General features: G+C 42.1%; 1 long non-coding RNA gene across 1 annotated transcript; it reads right to left on the reverse strand.

The window, feature by feature from the left end:
- Positions 1-12,279: 12,279 nt before the first annotated feature.
- Positions 12,280-15,113, reverse strand: LOC109874568 (uncharacterized). Its single transcript, XR_002252717.2, has 5 exons — positions 14,991-15,113; positions 14,036-14,152; positions 13,882-13,950; positions 13,218-13,334; positions 12,280-13,114 (listed from the first exon to the last, which is right to left on the reverse strand). It is a non-coding gene; the product is annotated as an uncharacterized LOC109874568 (long non-coding RNA).
- Positions 15,114-16,695: the final 1,582 nt, after the last annotated feature.

The following is a 16,695-nucleotide window of genomic DNA, read 5'->3' on the forward strand; positions in this document are numbered from 1 at the left end:
TTTCCTCACACAAATTACCTTGCCATTTGGAGAACATGCTCACACTTACAGTAGACCTAAAATACTATAATATATTCTATACTAACTTACACCCATTGACTCTTGGGGATGCCAGAGGTGGAAAAATAAATGAATAAAAATACATCTTTGTATTTTAATGGGAGGGTCCTGATTTGTTATGTGGGTGCCTTAGCCCCCCTGTTATTCAAACCATGCCTACATTAATATCTCAATTTCATGTGATGTGGGCATTAAGCTTTCTCTCTCGCCTGCAACCCATTGTTAGGTTCTGAACAAAACGAGTATGAACTCAAACGGACGACTAGAAAAGGCTCAGAACAATTTTATTCAACCTACTGCATGCTTCAGCTGCAAACACAACATTCAAGTCACACAAGCATGTATTTATACCTTCCGACTAGGCAGAGTCCCCTGCTGGTATGTCTAAGATAAACAATCTGTCTCTGTTGCTAGGCACAAACTGAGTCTGTTCCTCTTACTGGTATTGTCATGGCCCAGCTTAAGTCTAGAACCTTCATGGGTGTGGGAGTGACTGTCTTTAAAGGGTCGTCAGGGTGGACCCCTGAGGTTTCTTCTCTCTTCAACTGTTGGCTTTATCTCGAGTTGAGTTCCACGTCCCTCCGGGTCGTGTCACAGCCACTGGCCTGTCTTATCAGGAACTGAGACTAGACTGTTGCTCTTTACCTCCTTGCTTAGAAATATTCATATTCAAAATTAACATGTTTGAACAGACAAACTTTTTGTACTTCCAAATAAAAAGTTCCTATTGATGTGTTCTGACTCCTAAATTTGAAATAGTGTTAATCATCAGGTATCCTATGGAAATGAGGAGTGACATAGTCAGGTTTCTACATCAGAAGTTAATGGGTATCTGTAGGAGGAATGTATATGGTTGAGGCAATTAAGTTTGGAATGTGCTGAGTAAAGGTAAGCAATCACATGTTTGCAGTCACTTATAAGGGTGGAGAGCTGTGGATTAGTGAGTAATGGGGCCCAGGTCACATTAAGGGAGAAGGAACAGTTTATTACCCGGTTTATTAACTTCCTGCCTAGCAACAGAGATGGAATGTTTAGAGGAAAGGAGGAGACTTCACCCAAATTGGAGTATAAATACTGGTGCTGGTGGAAACATGTTTTTGCCTGTTCAGCTGTCAGGCCCTTTGGGTGAATAAACTTGGTTTGAGCTTTACTAGTCGTCCGTGAGTTTCGACTTGATTCATTTAGATCCTAACACTATTCACCCTTCACTGACCCCTAACATATACATGTATTATACATGTAACATAATCAGTAGGTTCTAATATAGGAAGAGGTATATTTCAGGTTAGCACCCAACATCATGGTCCTGATCTGTTCCACACAGCACCGGTGGAAGAAACAACACCTGAGAGAAAAAGAGAGACACAGAGACAGATGAAAAGAGAGGGAGGGGGAGTGAGAGAGAAATAGGACGAAAGAGGGGGGAGAAAGAAGGGAGAGTGAGGGAGTGTCAAAGAAAGTGATGGAAGAGATGGGAGGAATACCTAATATTTTCCATTTGTCAATCTGATTTTAACCTCCGCTTTCAGTTACAAAACCAGTTTTGATTTGTCTGAATGGTTGCTATTTGACTGAATGGTTGCTATTTGACTTATGACCTCATGTCTCATGACTGACCTGTCGAGCTGGTTCAGTGGTTGCCCTTTGCCTTCCTGGCCTCAGTAGCAGCCATACATCTCAAACTCATGTGGACAGCAGTCAGTCAGACAGTGCAGCATCTGGCCCAGAGCAGGCACCTCCCGGCTGGCTCACCTGTCACTGCTTTACTGAAGGAGTGACTGTATTCTACAGAGAGGGAGACAGAGACCGAGAGAGAGCAAAAGATGAGGAGAGAGACGGAGACAGAGCGGAGGACGGGGAGAGACTGGGTGACAGATGGGGAGAGAATGGAGAAAACCCATTCAAATCACTGAGGATTCTTTTGTTCCCATCCCACATTGATGCTCTACCCATAAAACATATTTAGAACTTACACTACATGACCAAAAGTATGTGGACACCTGCTCGTCTCACATCTCATTCCAAAATCATGGGCATTAATATTGAGTTGGTCCCCCCTTTGCTGCTGTAACAGCCTACACTCTTCTGGGATGTTGGAACATTGCTGTGGGGACTTCCAATTCATCCCGAAGCTGTTCGATGAGGTTGAGGTCAGGGCTCTGTGCAGGCCAGTCAAGTTCTTCCAGACCGATCTCGACAAACCATTTCTGTATGGACCTTGCTTCGTGCACGGGGGCATTGTCATTCTGAAACAGGAAAGGTCCTTCCCCAAATAATGTTGGAAGCACGGAATCGTGTAGAATGTCATTGTGTTCTGTAGCATTAAGATTTCCCTTCACTGGAATTAAGGGGCCTACTGGTAACCATGAAAAACAGCCCCAGCCCATTATTCCTCCTCCACCAAACTTTACATAGTTGGCACTATATGCATTTGGGCAGGTAGCATTCTCCTGGCATCCACCAAACCCAGATTTGTCCGTCGGACTGCCAGATTGTGAAGAGGGATTCATCACTCCAGAGAACGCGTTTCCACTGCTCCAGAGTCCAATGGCGGCAAGCTTTACAACACTCCATCCGACTCTTTTCATTGCGCATGGTGATCTTAGGCTTGTGTGCGGCTGCTCGGCCATGGAAACCATTTTATGAAGCTCCTGACGAACAATTCTTGTGCTGACAGAGGCAGTTTGGAACTCTGTAGTGAGTGTTACAACCAAGGACATACAAGTTTTATGCGCTACGTGCTTCAGCACTCTGCGATCGCATTCTTTGAGTTTGTGTGGTCTACCATTTCCCGGCTGAGCCATTGTTGCTCCTAAATGTTTCCACTTCACAATAACAGCACTTACAATTGACCGGGGCAGCTCTAGCAGGGCAGAAATTTAACAAACTGACTTGCGGCATCCTATGACAGCGCCACATTGAAAGTCACTGAGCTCTTTAGTAAGGCCACTCTACTGACAATGTTTATCTATGGAGATTGCATGACTGTGCTCTCAATATATACACCTGTCAGCAACGGGTGTGGCTGAAATAGCAGAATCCACTAATTTGAAGGGGTGTCCACATACTTTAGTGTATATATAGAGTATATTATTCAGAGACATAAAATATAGTCAAATACTGCTAATGTAACGGCGTTCTTCGTTTGTCGAAAGAGAGTCGGACCGAAATGCAGCGTGGTGGTTACTCATGTCTTTAATGAAACAAATGACGATACATGAAATAACTATACAAATACGAAAACAACAAACGGAATGTGAAACCTAATTACAGCCTATCTGGTGACACTACACAGAGACAGGAACAATCACCCACGAAATACAAAGTGAAACTCAGGCTACCTAAATACGGTTCCCAATCCGAGACAACGAGAATCACCTGACTCCGATCGAGAACCTCCTCAGGCAGCCAAGCCTACACTAGACACACCCCTAATCAACCACAATCCCAATGCCTACAAAACCCCCAATACGACAACACAATAACCCATGTCACACCCTGGCCTGAACAAATAATTAAAGAAAACACAAAATAAAATACTAAGACCAAGGCGTGACAGCTAATGGTAATTCCATATTATTCAAATAAAACTCTCATGTGGCAAACTTGAAGGAAAGGCCTTCTGATAGAGCAGCATCTGGTTTGAAAATAAATATGGACCTCCCACTTTGACTGTCAGGCTACAGCTGGAGAACCATGAGCCCACAGACTCCAGGAGACCAGGCAAAGAACGACACCAACCTGCGCTGCCCCACACCATGTGATAGGACATAACAGGGAAACAATGCAAAGGAAGGCTGGGGATTCTATCATTACAGATAGTATTTTTTCCCCTCAGTGCACTTTCAAAAGTGAATCGGACTACCTGTTTTGCCATTTCTAAATCGAGTGTAATGTCCATCCATCCAGGACACGATGCGTCACAAATAAAACGCACTCCTGAAAGGGCAGTGCGGGAAAAAAACTATTTGCGTTCTCACCTGTTAATAATGCAGCGCAGGGTAATACTAGCGCAGACCTGGGTTGAAATACTGAAATACATGTCAAATACTTAACCTGTGCTTGAATGAGCTGTTGCAATGGAACAAATTGAAAAGTCCCAAAGTGAAAACTTTGCCCACCTTGCTCTCCAGGCATACTAAAGCAAATGCTATCAGAAAGTATTTGAAATATTTAAAATAGTATTTGAACCCAGGTCTTATATAGAATAGTGTTGGTTAATAAATCAGCAGGGCAGCAATACTAACAGCTACGTCGTCAGATGTTAACCACTAAAAATGAGCCCATTAAGTATGCTGGACGTTGACATCTGCACGTACAGTACCAGTCAAAAGTTTGGACACATACTCAGTAAAGGGTTTTCCTTTATTTTTACTGTTTTCCACATTGTAGAATAATATTGAAGACATCAAAAATATGAAATAACACATATGGAATCATGTAGTAACCAAAAAAGTGTTAAACATATCCAAATATATTTTAAATTTTAGATTCTTCAAAGTAGCCACCCTTTGTCTTGATGATAGCTTTGCACACTCTTGGCATTCTCTCAACCAGCTTCATCTTGGAATGCTTTTCCAACAGTCTTGAAGTTCCCACATATGCTGAGCACTTATTGGCTGCTTTTCCTCCACTCTGCAGTCCAACTCATCCCAAACCATCTCAGGTCATCTGATGCAGCACTCAATCACTCTCCTTGCTCAAATAGCTCTTACAATAAAAAAATTAAAATAGCCCTACACAGCCTGGAGGTGTGTTTGGTCATTGTCCTGTTGAAAAACAAATGATAGTGCCACTAAGCGCAAATCAAATCAAATCAAAATGTATTTGTCACGTGCCAAAAACAACAGCTGTAGACCTTACAGTGAAATGATGCTTACTTACAAGCCCTTAACCAACAATGCAGTTTTAAGAAAAGCCCCCCAAAAAGTAAGAGATAAGAATAATAAATAATTAAAGAGCAGAAGTAAAATAACAATAGCGGGGATATATACAGGGGTACTGGTAGAGTCAAAGTGCATGTGCACCGGTGTCGAGGTAATTGAGGTAATATGTACATGTAGGTATTATGTAGAGTTATTAAAGTGACTTATGCATAGATAATATCAGAGAATTGCGGCAGAGTAGAAGGGGGGGGCAATGCAAATAGTCTGGGAAGCCATTTGATTAGATGTTCAGGAGTCTTATGGCTTTGGGGTAGAAGCTGTTTCGAAGCCTCTTGGGCTATACTTGGACTTGGCACTCCGGGAACCGCTTGCAGTGTGGTAGCAGAGCGAATAGTCTATGAGTAGGGTGGCTGGAGTCTTTGACAATTTTTAGGGCCTTCCTCTGACACCGCCTGGTGTAGAGGTCCTGGATGGCAGGAAGCTTGGCCCCAGTGATGTACTGGGCCATACTCACTACCCTCTGTAGTGCCTTGCGGTCGGAGGCTGAGCATTTGCCATACCGGGCAGTGATGTAACCCGTCAGAATGCTCTCGGTGGTGCAGTTTTAACCAGATGGGATGGTGTAAATGTGGTGGTAGCCATGCTGGTAAAGTGTGTCTTGAATTCTAAATACATCACTGACAGTGTCACCAGCAAAGCACCATCACACCTCCTCTTGCTTGCTTCACGGTGGGAACCACACGTGCGGAGATCCGTTCACCTACTCTGCATCTCACAAAGACACAGCAGTTGGATCCAAAAATCTCAAATTTGGACTCATCAGACCAAAAGACAGATTTCCACCGGTCTAATGTCCATTAATCATGTTTATTGGCCCAAGCAAGTCTCTTCTTCATATTGGTATTCTTTAGTAGTGTTTTTGTATTGCAGCAATTTGACCAAGAAAACTGATTCACGCACTCCTGAACAGTTGATGTTGAGATGTCTGTTACTTGAACTCTGAAGCATTTATTTGGGCAGAAATTTTTGAGGCTGGTAACTCTAATGAACTTATCCTCTGCAGCAGGGGTAACGCTGGGTCTTCCTTTCCTGTGGCGGTCCTCATGAGACCCAGTTGCATCAGAGCACTTGGTGGGTTTTGCAACTGCACTTGAAGAAACTTTCAGTTCTTGAAATTTTCCAGATTGACTGACCTTCATGTCTTAAAGTAATGATGGACTTTCGTTTCTCTTTGCTTATTTGAGCTGTTCTTGTCATAAATTGGACTTCATCTTTTACCAAATAGGGCTATCTTCTGTATACCACCCCTCACAACACAACTGATTGCCTCAAACACATTAAGAAGGAAAGAAATTCAAGAGATTTACTTTTAACAAGGCACACCTGTTAATTGAGATGCATTCCAGGTGACTACCTCATGAAGCTGGTTGAGAGAATGTCAAGAGTGTGCAAAGCTGTCATCAAGGCAAAGGGTGGCTACATTGAAGAATCTCAATTAAAATATATTTTTTTAACACTTTTTTAGTTACTATATCATTCCATATATGTTATTTCATAGTTTTAATGTCTTCAATATTATTCTACAATGTAAGAAAGCCGACTCTGAGAAACATGGGATATTACAATTGTTTCAGCTCCCATGGGATTGTCTTGAACAGAGCTCATCCAGTTTGTTCTCCAGTGATTGCATGCTTCTCTTTCGCCACTGCTTCCTCTTTCGAGTCTCGGGGATTATAAGGCCTGGTCCAGAGTAAGCAAAACATCCAGAGCTGCAGACTCATTGAAGTAGAAATGTTTGTTCAAATTGAAGTTAGTCATTGTTGTTCTGATGTCCGGAAGCTGTTAGGAAAAGCTGTTTGGTCATGGGAAGCTGCTTGGTCAAATGATTGCGGAGACATTATGTACTAAAAAATTTAACATCAGCATAAAAATTGCACACAAAATAGATCAGGAGCCCTTTAGATGACTGCTATCCACTGCAGGGCTATCTTCATCATCATATTCTCAGTTTCTCATATTCTTATGTCCTTGATAAGTCTACCAATGACTCCATGTTTGTGTCTCCTGCCCAACCAGTATGTCCACTCTATGAAGCAGAGTTCCCTCTTTGACATCTATGGGATCGGTGCACCCACCTCGAGATGGTTGAGCGAATGTGCTCTAATGTGATTATCATGAGGTTGTAAGTAACAAGACATTTTCCTAAGACATGGACATATCTGATATTGGAAGAAAGCTTAAATTCTTGTTAATCGAACTGCACTGTCCAATTCACAGTAGCTTTTACAGTGAAATAATACCATGCTATTGTTTGAGGAGAGTGTACAGTTATGAACTTTAAAATGTATTAATAAACCACATTTGGGCAGTCTTGATACAACATTTTGAAAAGAAGTGAAATGGTTCATTCGATCAGTCTAAAAACTTTGCACGTATACTACTGCCATCTAGTGGCCAAAATATAAATTGCGCCAATATTCCAAAGTCATATATTTGCCTTTCTCTTGCATTTCAAAGATGGATAAAAAAACGTGTTTTCTTTGTATTATCTTTTACCAGATCTAATGTGTTATATTCTCCTACATTAATTTCACATTTCCACAAACTTCAAAGTGTTGCTTTTCAAATGGTATCAAGAATATGCATATCCTTGCTTCAGGTCCTGAGCTACAGGCAGTTAGATTTGGGTATGTCATTAAGTACTTTACACCACTGGACGCTTCACATGTTTCTTGATGATAGTGCTCAAAAATCTGGGGGTACAAAAGTATCTATATCCACAGTAAAACGAGTAATCGACATAACCTGAATGGCCGCTCAACAAGGAAGAGGCCACTGCTGCGAAACCGCCATAAAAAAGTCAGACAACGGTTTGCAACTGCACATGGGGACAAAGATAGTACTTTTTGGAGAAATGTCCTCTGGTCTGATTGAAACCAAAATATAACTGTTTGGCCATTAATGAGAAAAAAAGGGGAACGCTTACAAGCTGAAGAACACCATTCCAACTGTAGGGGTGGCAGCATCATGTTGTGGGGGTGCTTTGCTGCAGGAGGGACTGGTGCACTTCACAAAATAGATGGCATCATGAGTCAGGAAATGATGTGGATATATTGAAGCAACATCTCAAGACATCAGTCAGGAAGTTAAAGCTTGGTCGCAAATGGGTCTTCCAAATGGACAATGACCCCAAGCAAACTTCCAAAGTTGTGGCAAAATGGCTTAAGGACAATAAAGTCAAGGTACTGGAGTGGCCATCACAAAGCCCTGACCCTCAATCCTATAGAAAATTTGTGGGCAGAACTGAAAAAGTGTGTGCGAGCAAGGAGGCCTACAAACCTGACTCAGTTACACCAGCTTTGTCAGAAGGAATGGGCCAAAATTCACCCAACTTATTGTGGGAAGCTTGTGGAAGGTTATCTGAAACGTTTGACCCAAGTTAAACAGTTTAAAGGCAATGCTACCAAATACTAATTGAGTGTATGTACATTTCTGACACACTGGGAATGTGATGAAATAAATTAAAGCTGAAATAAATAATTCTCTCTGCTATTATTCTGACTTTTCACATTCTTAAAATAATGTGGTGATCCTAACTGACCTAAAACAGGGAACATTTACTAGGATTAAATGTCAGGAATTGTGAAAAACAGAGTTTAAATGTATTTGGCTGAGGTGTATGTAAACTTCCGACTTCAACTGTATATCCCGAGAGAGCCATGCTTCCGTGAAACAGAGTATGTTACCTGATGTCTCTCTAAAAATAAATGCTTGCCCTGATCTCGTCAACTTTGTTATCCAGGGACTGAACGTTAGCGAGTAATATACTCGGAAGCGGTGGTTGGTGTGCGCGCCTCCTATGTCTGACTAGAAGACCGTTCCGAATTCCTCTTCTTCGCAGGTGTTGTTTTGTGTCTGCTTCTGGAATCAGTTTAATTTCTCTGGGTGGTGCAAACAAAGCTTCCACTTCGGGACAGTTGTATTCCTGGTCGTAGTGCCGGTAGTGCTGGTGAGTTACCGCCGCTCTGTCTTCCAATAGTTCTTCACGGCTGTATGTAATAGCAAATAACATTTTCTGGGCTTACAATGAAAGAAATAATACAGAAAAAAATAGATATTGCAAAGTTTCATAAAAACTAGAAGCGAGGCAGCCCTCTCTGTCGGCGCCATCTTCATATAGAAGCATGAGAAAGGAATGTACACAACACAATGACTAGTGGGACAGAGACAGTTAATGGTTTGAACAACAATTGAAATTATTTCGTCAGACAGCTCTGCAGCATACTTAGGCAGGCTAGCTAAATAGGATGATTAAAGACAATTTAGTATGGGGAGCACATAGCATTAGATGGCCTGGCTGGTTGACTGGTGCTGCCTGAGCAGAGATGAGGTGATTTCCTTAAGGAATTAAAAATGATTAAGTAATCAAATAAAAACAAATATACACAACTGAAATATTACATTTTGTCATAGTAATAACACCACAGACAAACTGAAATGGTCCAACAACACAGACAATGTGGTAAAGAAGGCACAACAGCGTTTCTTGGTCCTCAGAGCTTTTAAATAAATAAAAATATCCAACCATTGTAATAGAAAGTGGGTGGCGCTCAGGGGCTGCGTGCGGCTGTGGGTGTTTTTCAGTGAGAAGTCAGAAGGACTTCAAGTTAGGTCTTAGCCACTGCAATGAAAAGCAATTGTTCGTCTGGCTACAACATAACACAATTTGAAGTCATATGGGGCACAGTCTCACAAGACTTAGAAAAAGCATTGGGTGAGTATACGGTGGGAACATGTGGATCATTGCATTACAACCTGTAATTTAAATTGATTTTAATTTAGATTTCATGTAATGGACATACACAAAATAGTCCAAATCGGTGAAGTGAAATGAAAAAAAATAACTTGTTTCAAAAACTACAAATACAAATAGAAAAGTGGTGCGTGCATGTGTATTCACCCACTTTGATTACCTTCAGAAGTCACGTAAAGCTTAAAGAAAAAAATAAGCAAACACTTTTGGTGTTCGCCAAAAGGCATGTGGGGAGACTCCCCAAACATATAGCAGAAGGTACTCTGGTCAGATGAGACTAAAATTTTGCTTTTGGGCCATCAAGGGAAACACTATCTCTGGCGCAAACCCAACACCTCTCATCAGCATCACCCCGAGAACACCATCCCCACAGTGAAGCATGGTGGTGGCAGCATCATGCTGTGGGGATGTTTGTCATCAGCAGGGACTGGGAAACTAGTCAGATTTGAAAGAACGATGAATGGTGCTAAATGCAGGGAAATTATTGAGGGAAACCTGTTTGTCTTCTAGAGATTTGAGACTGGGACAGAGGTTCACCTTCCAGCTGGACAATGGCCCTAAGCATACTGCTAAAGCAACACTTGAGTGGTTTAAGGGGAAACATGTACATGCCTTGGAATGGCCTAGTCAAAGCCCAGACCTCAATCCAATTGAGAATATGTGGTATGACTTAAAATTGCTGTACATCAGTGAAACCCATCCAACTTGAAGGAGCTGGAGCAGTTTTGACTTGAAGAATGGGCAGACATCCCAGTGGCTAGATGTGCCAAGCTTATAGCGACATACCCCAAGAGCCTTAGAGCTGTAAGTGTTGCAAAAGGTGGCTCTACAAAGTATTGACTTTTCAGATTTTTTTGTCTTATTTCTTGTTTGTTTCACAATAACAAATATTTTGCATCTTCAAAGTGGTAGGCATGTTTGTGTAAATCAAATTATACAACCCCCCCCCCCCCCCAAAATATATTTTAATTCCAGGTTGTAAGGCAAAAAAAAGAAAAATGCCAAGGGGGGTGGATACTTTCGCAAGCCACTCTATGTAAATGTTAAGTTGTCTATTGTTTTTGTTAATATACTTGTTTTCAATCTTTACTAATGACATGGCAATGGCTTTGTGTAAAGCCAGTGTGTCTATGTATGCGGATGACTCTGACATTATACAGTCAGCTACCACAGCAAGTGAAATCACTGCAACACTTGACAAAGAGCTGCAGTTAGTTTCAGAATGGGTGGCAAAGGAATAAGTTAGCCCTAAATATTTCAAAAAATATGTGCAGATGTGCAGGTGTGTGCGCTCTCCGCCATGCTATAGAGATTGAACATGTCCAGACGAGACTGACAGCTTCTCTGAGCCAGGCAAATTTCATTTATCAGGATCCGTATAATGGAGGAAATGGAAATAGGATTTGCAATTTTCAAATTAGCAAGCTTATGTTTTGGGTTCTCATGGAGTGTGACAGTTTAACTAAGCTCATGAGGCTTTTATATTTTTGGGGCAGCAGGTGGTTAGTCACATGACTTGGACTCGAGTCACAAATATGACTTGCAACTCTACTTGGACTCGAGCCTATGACTCGACCTGACTTGATACCCTCCCCAAGCCCAAATATTAAAAATGATGCTATTTAAAAAAGTGTGTAGCGCATCAACTCTTCATTTAACGGATTACAGTTTGAATCGGACAGCAGCCAATCAAATTGTGCCAGCTGAGAAAAAGTTGTGCGTGGCAGTGCAGAGGAACATGGGCAGGTGAATTCAGATGGAGCCCTTGGAAAGATTATATCCTAAAATAATTATTTGGGGTATCAAGATGACGCTGTATCAATAAAAAACGGATTGCAACTTGCAAAACATGCGGAAAGAAAATTACAGACGGAGGAGCAACAATTTCCAACTTTGTTCGACATTTGAAGCTGCACAAAGAACGGTAAGTCGTGGCTAATATAGCCGACAGCTATCCATCACACGAGGTTGTGTGTTTATGAGTGTGTGTAACTTGTTTGTTTCATGGGTTTCTTCTTGCTGGCTTGTGATGTCTGGAGCCTGTATTATGTGCGCTCCTCACTGCTTGCCTAGATTAGGTTTGCAGATTGACTCGCCACCACGCTGTTTGGAGCTGGAAAAGATCAAATGAGCACATTTGTGGCAGAGTGCCTCCTAGAATGGTTGTGTACTCTTCCTAACCTGCTGATTACGGTTAGTGTTTGAACCTCTGTGTTTATGCTTCACACAAATCCCACCATCCCCCTCTCGGCTGTCCTCCGCAGTTTTGAGCTTTCTCCGTTGATAATGAAAGAAAGGCAGCTTATTTCATCTGAGGCACCGCATTTAGATAGAAATGAAATATATAGATCCGTACTCAATTCTCTATTCTACACGGCAAAGGCTGTTGTAGGTGATGTATTTCTATGTGAATTGCCTTGTTGGATGACCAGCAGATACTCTGCTGCTTAATTCATCTCCCGGAGAGCAACCACCCCATACGACCCGACCCAGCCTACCACACGTCTCCCGCTGGGGTTCTTTCTCATGGCTACACATGTATTCCCATGGAAATATGTTTATTTGGAAAGTAATAAATACAGATATTTTTAAACACATTCACGATTTGCATAAATGTAATATACTATTACTCTAGTTAAAAATATGAAATGGTATTACATTTGGTGAAGAGCACATTATAACTTGTTTAGTTCTTGAAACTCAAAGTTTAGGACTTGAGTCTGTAAAACAATGACTTGGTCCCACCTCTGGTGGTTAGAGCGTTGGGCCAGTAACCGAAAGGTTGCTGGATCTAATCCCCGAGCTGACTAGGTAAAAATCTGTCGTTCTGCCCCTGAACAAGGCAATTAAGTCGGCCGCCTTCCTTTTGGTCACACACATTGAGAAATATCCAAAGAACCGAACTGTAAAAGTACTTTACTGCATATATTTTCCTCAAATAAAATAGAGCATACTTAAAATGAGTCATGTTTTGTAGCTCAGACAAAAGCACACAGATTGTGTGGGAGAGGGAGAGAGGGAGTGTGTGTGTGCACATAGTATTTTATTTTTCCTTGTCAGCCACCATCTCTCCTTACCTTTCCACCAACTGTGAGTAAGCACAACTGCACATGTCCATTGTGGGAAATGGATAACAATCTGTAGGACTAAATATTTCCAATAATAATAAAATGGAGCATACATATAAAATAAAGTAATCACAATATATTTACATACTAATCAAAAGTGTGTGAGAGAGTGTATACGTTAAATTTTTTCTAGTTAGCCACCCATCTCTGCTTTGTCAGTCTCGATAGGCCCAGTGTAATTCCCTTCTGGATGAGGCTGTCGGGCAGTGGTGGAGTGCATGGCAGATCTGAAAGAGATACATAAAGTGACAGTAAATAAACAGCTCAACAACATGTCTGTGTGTACATCTGTTGGTGTGGGTGGGCATATGCAATATAAGTCTGAATTACCTGTATCCATCTGGGTATTCCTCACCGTGGCCAGTGTAGTAAGAACTGGTGCAGCCGGTAAATTAAATACCACAGCAGAGGACTACTGTGACTGCAGCTGAAAACCTGGTGGAAGATCTAAAAGAGAAGCACAATTTTCTTAACTGGCAATCATACAACTAAACAGACTGAATGAGGTTAAGGCCTAGATTCAAACAGATCAAGCGTTAACCGGCGATAGCCGACACCCGCATAGCTGATGTTTTGGCCGTGTCTGAGGTGTAACTGCATTGTATCTGTCAAATCAGTAAGCAGCAGCTCTTGATCATTGTCACAAAACCACATCCGTCCTACTTGCGTTACAAGTTCAGAACTAGAAACTGTAGGTTATATAGAAATGACACTCAAATTCAAAATCATTCAACTAAATAATCTGGATTTCTATCAGCCTAATTGAGGTGTAGAATACTTCTCAAATTCCAGTGTTCTTGTAAACAGGGCTGCATGAGATTTCTGTTAATGCGATGTCCACTTTAGGTATAATGCAAGGAGCCGCTTGTGAATTTGACAGCTCTAACACCGCCAAAACAACCGCTATGTGGATGTCGGCTAAAGCAGATGTGATTAAATAGCGCCCCAAGTGAGGGAGAGTGTGCATATGTGTATACATGCATGTGATAATTACCTGTATCACCTTTCATGGCCAGTTAAGCAGTTGCAGGGCACACGACTCCAGCTGTGAAGACTGGTTGAGCTAAAAGTGAGGAACAATTTTCTTAAGTTAAAATCATTATTACAACAAAACTGAGTAAGTGATTGAGTGTGTGTGTGATACTTACCTGTATCACATCACACTGCTTCAGGTCTACAAGCCTCTGGAAGTTCCAGCGTGCCACTCCAGGCATTGAACAGCTTGGTGGAAACACTTACCTGTCACCCACCGAGCCTTGGCAGATCTGAAAGATAGGCACAATATAATTTTGAATGAATTCTGGCTGTCCCCAGGCCACCTGGTCATGCTGCTGCTCCAGTTTCAATGGTTCTGCCTGCGGTTGGGGAACCCTGACATGTTCACCGGATGTGCTACCTTGACCCGGACCTGCTGTTTCCGACTCTCTCTACCCGCTGTCTCAACCTCTGAATTGTCGGCTATGAAAAGCCATCTGACATTTACTTCTGAGGTGCTGACCTGTTGCACCCACTGATTATTATTTGACCCCGCTGGTATTCTATGAACATTCTTGATACACACAGGAAACTGTTGAGCATGGAAAAACCCTGCAGCGTTGCAGTTCTTGGAAACTCAAACCAGTGCGCCTGTCACCTACCATACCCGTTCAAAGGCACTTAAATATTTTGTCTTCACCATTCACCCTCTGAATAGCACACATACACAATCCATGTCTCAAGGCTTAAAAATCCTGTTTAAAAAGGGAAGTGCTACTTAGGTACACAGTAGGTTTTGGTAGACAGCAGGTGCTCTTTGGTAGAGGTTCATTGGGCATCAAAAAGAAAGGAGGCTCCTTCTTTAACTTGTCTCGTCCCCTTCATTTACACTGATTAAGTGGATTTCACAGGTGATGTCAATACAGGATCATAGCCTTCACCTGGCCAGTCCATGTCATGAAAGCACAGGTGTTCCTAATGTTTTGTACATTGTTTATAATTGTCTTACTTCTGTCACAACCTGGCTCTTAGATGGTGACAAGCAAGGGAGTCCACACGTTGGCAGTTAAGGAGTAACAAAAATACTTAAACCACCAACAAAGTACAAAACCACAGAGGAAAACTAACCTGTGAAGTGTGACAGTAGGCATGTAATGGAGATGCATGATGAAGGTAAACCGTGTGTAAGTGTTGAAGGGTGCACCTAATTAAAAAACCCAACAACCATATCAAAACAGTGCTTGTGGCGAGAAAGCTGGGATTGGGCACCAGGAACTTTTATCTCCTAGTTGATCCCAAACCCAGGTGCAACTTGTCACCTTAACGACCCAAACAGCTCCACCTGTTCCCAATCTGCAACTAAAAGCACAAAATCAAGTTTAAAGGGAAATTCCACCACTTTTCAACTTCATATTAATTATCTCCAGCACCATATGGGTGTTTACATACGGTATGTGAAAACAGCACGCTTTCACATTCATTTTCAAGGAACTACAATACAAAGCAGGCACACCTGGAATGATTAGATTAGCTATTAGCATAACTCAGGAGCTGTTAAAAAAACAGGAAGCACCTGTTTGTTTTTCTATTCTACTCTATTCTACTATTCTACTGCCTGTCATGGCAGAGTTGTAGGGGCTTTTGAACCATGCACTCAATGGCAGCCCGGTCACATTCACAAAACTGCTGCTGGCATTAGAAGAATCTGTGCGAATCAAAGAACATTAGTTTGATCAAATCAAATTTATTTATATAGCCCTTCGTACATCAGCTGATATCTCAAAGTGCTGTACAGAAACCCAGCCTAAAACCCCAAACAGCAAGCAATGCAGGTGTAGAAGCACGGTGACTAGGAAAAACTCCCTAGAAAGGCCAATACCTAGGAAGAAACCTAGAGAGGAACCAGGCTATGTGGGGTGGCCAGTCCTCTTCTGGCTGTGCCGGGTGGAGATTATAACAGAACATGGCCAAGATGTTCAAATGTTCATAAATGACCAGCATGGTCAAATAATAATAAGGCAGAACAGTTGAAACTGGAGCAGCAGCACAGTCAGGTGGAAGTTGAAACTGGAGCAGCAGCATGGCCAGGTGGACTGGGGACAGCAAGGAGTCATCATGTCAGGTAGTCCTGGGGCATGGTCCTAGGGCTCAGGTCCTCCGAGAGAGAGAAAGAAAGAGAGAAGGAGAGAATTAGAGAACGCACACTTAGATTCACACAGGACACCGAATAGGACCGGAGAAGTACTCCAGATATAACAAACTGACCCCAGCCCCCCGACACATAAACTACTGCAGCATAAATACTGGAGGCTGAGACAGGAGGGGTCAGGAGACACTGTGGCCCCATCCGAGGACACCCCCGGACAGGGCCAAACAGGAAGGATATAACCCCACCCATGGATGGATTACTTAAATTGTCATGACTGTCTTGTGAGGATCCAGATAGGTCAGATCAAGTTCACAATGAATGACTTCAACCAGACCCTCTGAAGAGAGAAGAGAGAACTGAGAGAAGAGAGAACTGGTGGGGTTTAACAACTTACACCGTGTTGTAAATCAAGGACAGAACATTCAGCATCTCTCCCTCTAGTGTTCACCAGAGGAATGCCTTTTTCACAGACTTTTCCTGCTGAAACATGTTCTAAAGTGAAAACTGGAACAATATTTCTAACAGAGAAAGTGGGGAATGGTCAGAGGCGATCTAAAGAACACTAATGTAGTTTTGGTTGTTATTTTGTGATGACATTAAAAATGGTATAAAGGAAATACTGAACTTGGAAAGTAAACCCACTACATGTACGAAGTTTCAATCCTATGTGTTGTGCATGAAATA

This window comes from Oncorhynchus kisutch, linkage group LG30 (genome assembly GCF_002021735.2).
Source record: "Oncorhynchus kisutch isolate 150728-3 linkage group LG30, Okis_V2, whole genome shotgun sequence".
Lineage (NCBI taxonomy): Eukaryota > Metazoa > Chordata > Actinopteri > Salmoniformes > Salmonidae > Oncorhynchus > Oncorhynchus kisutch.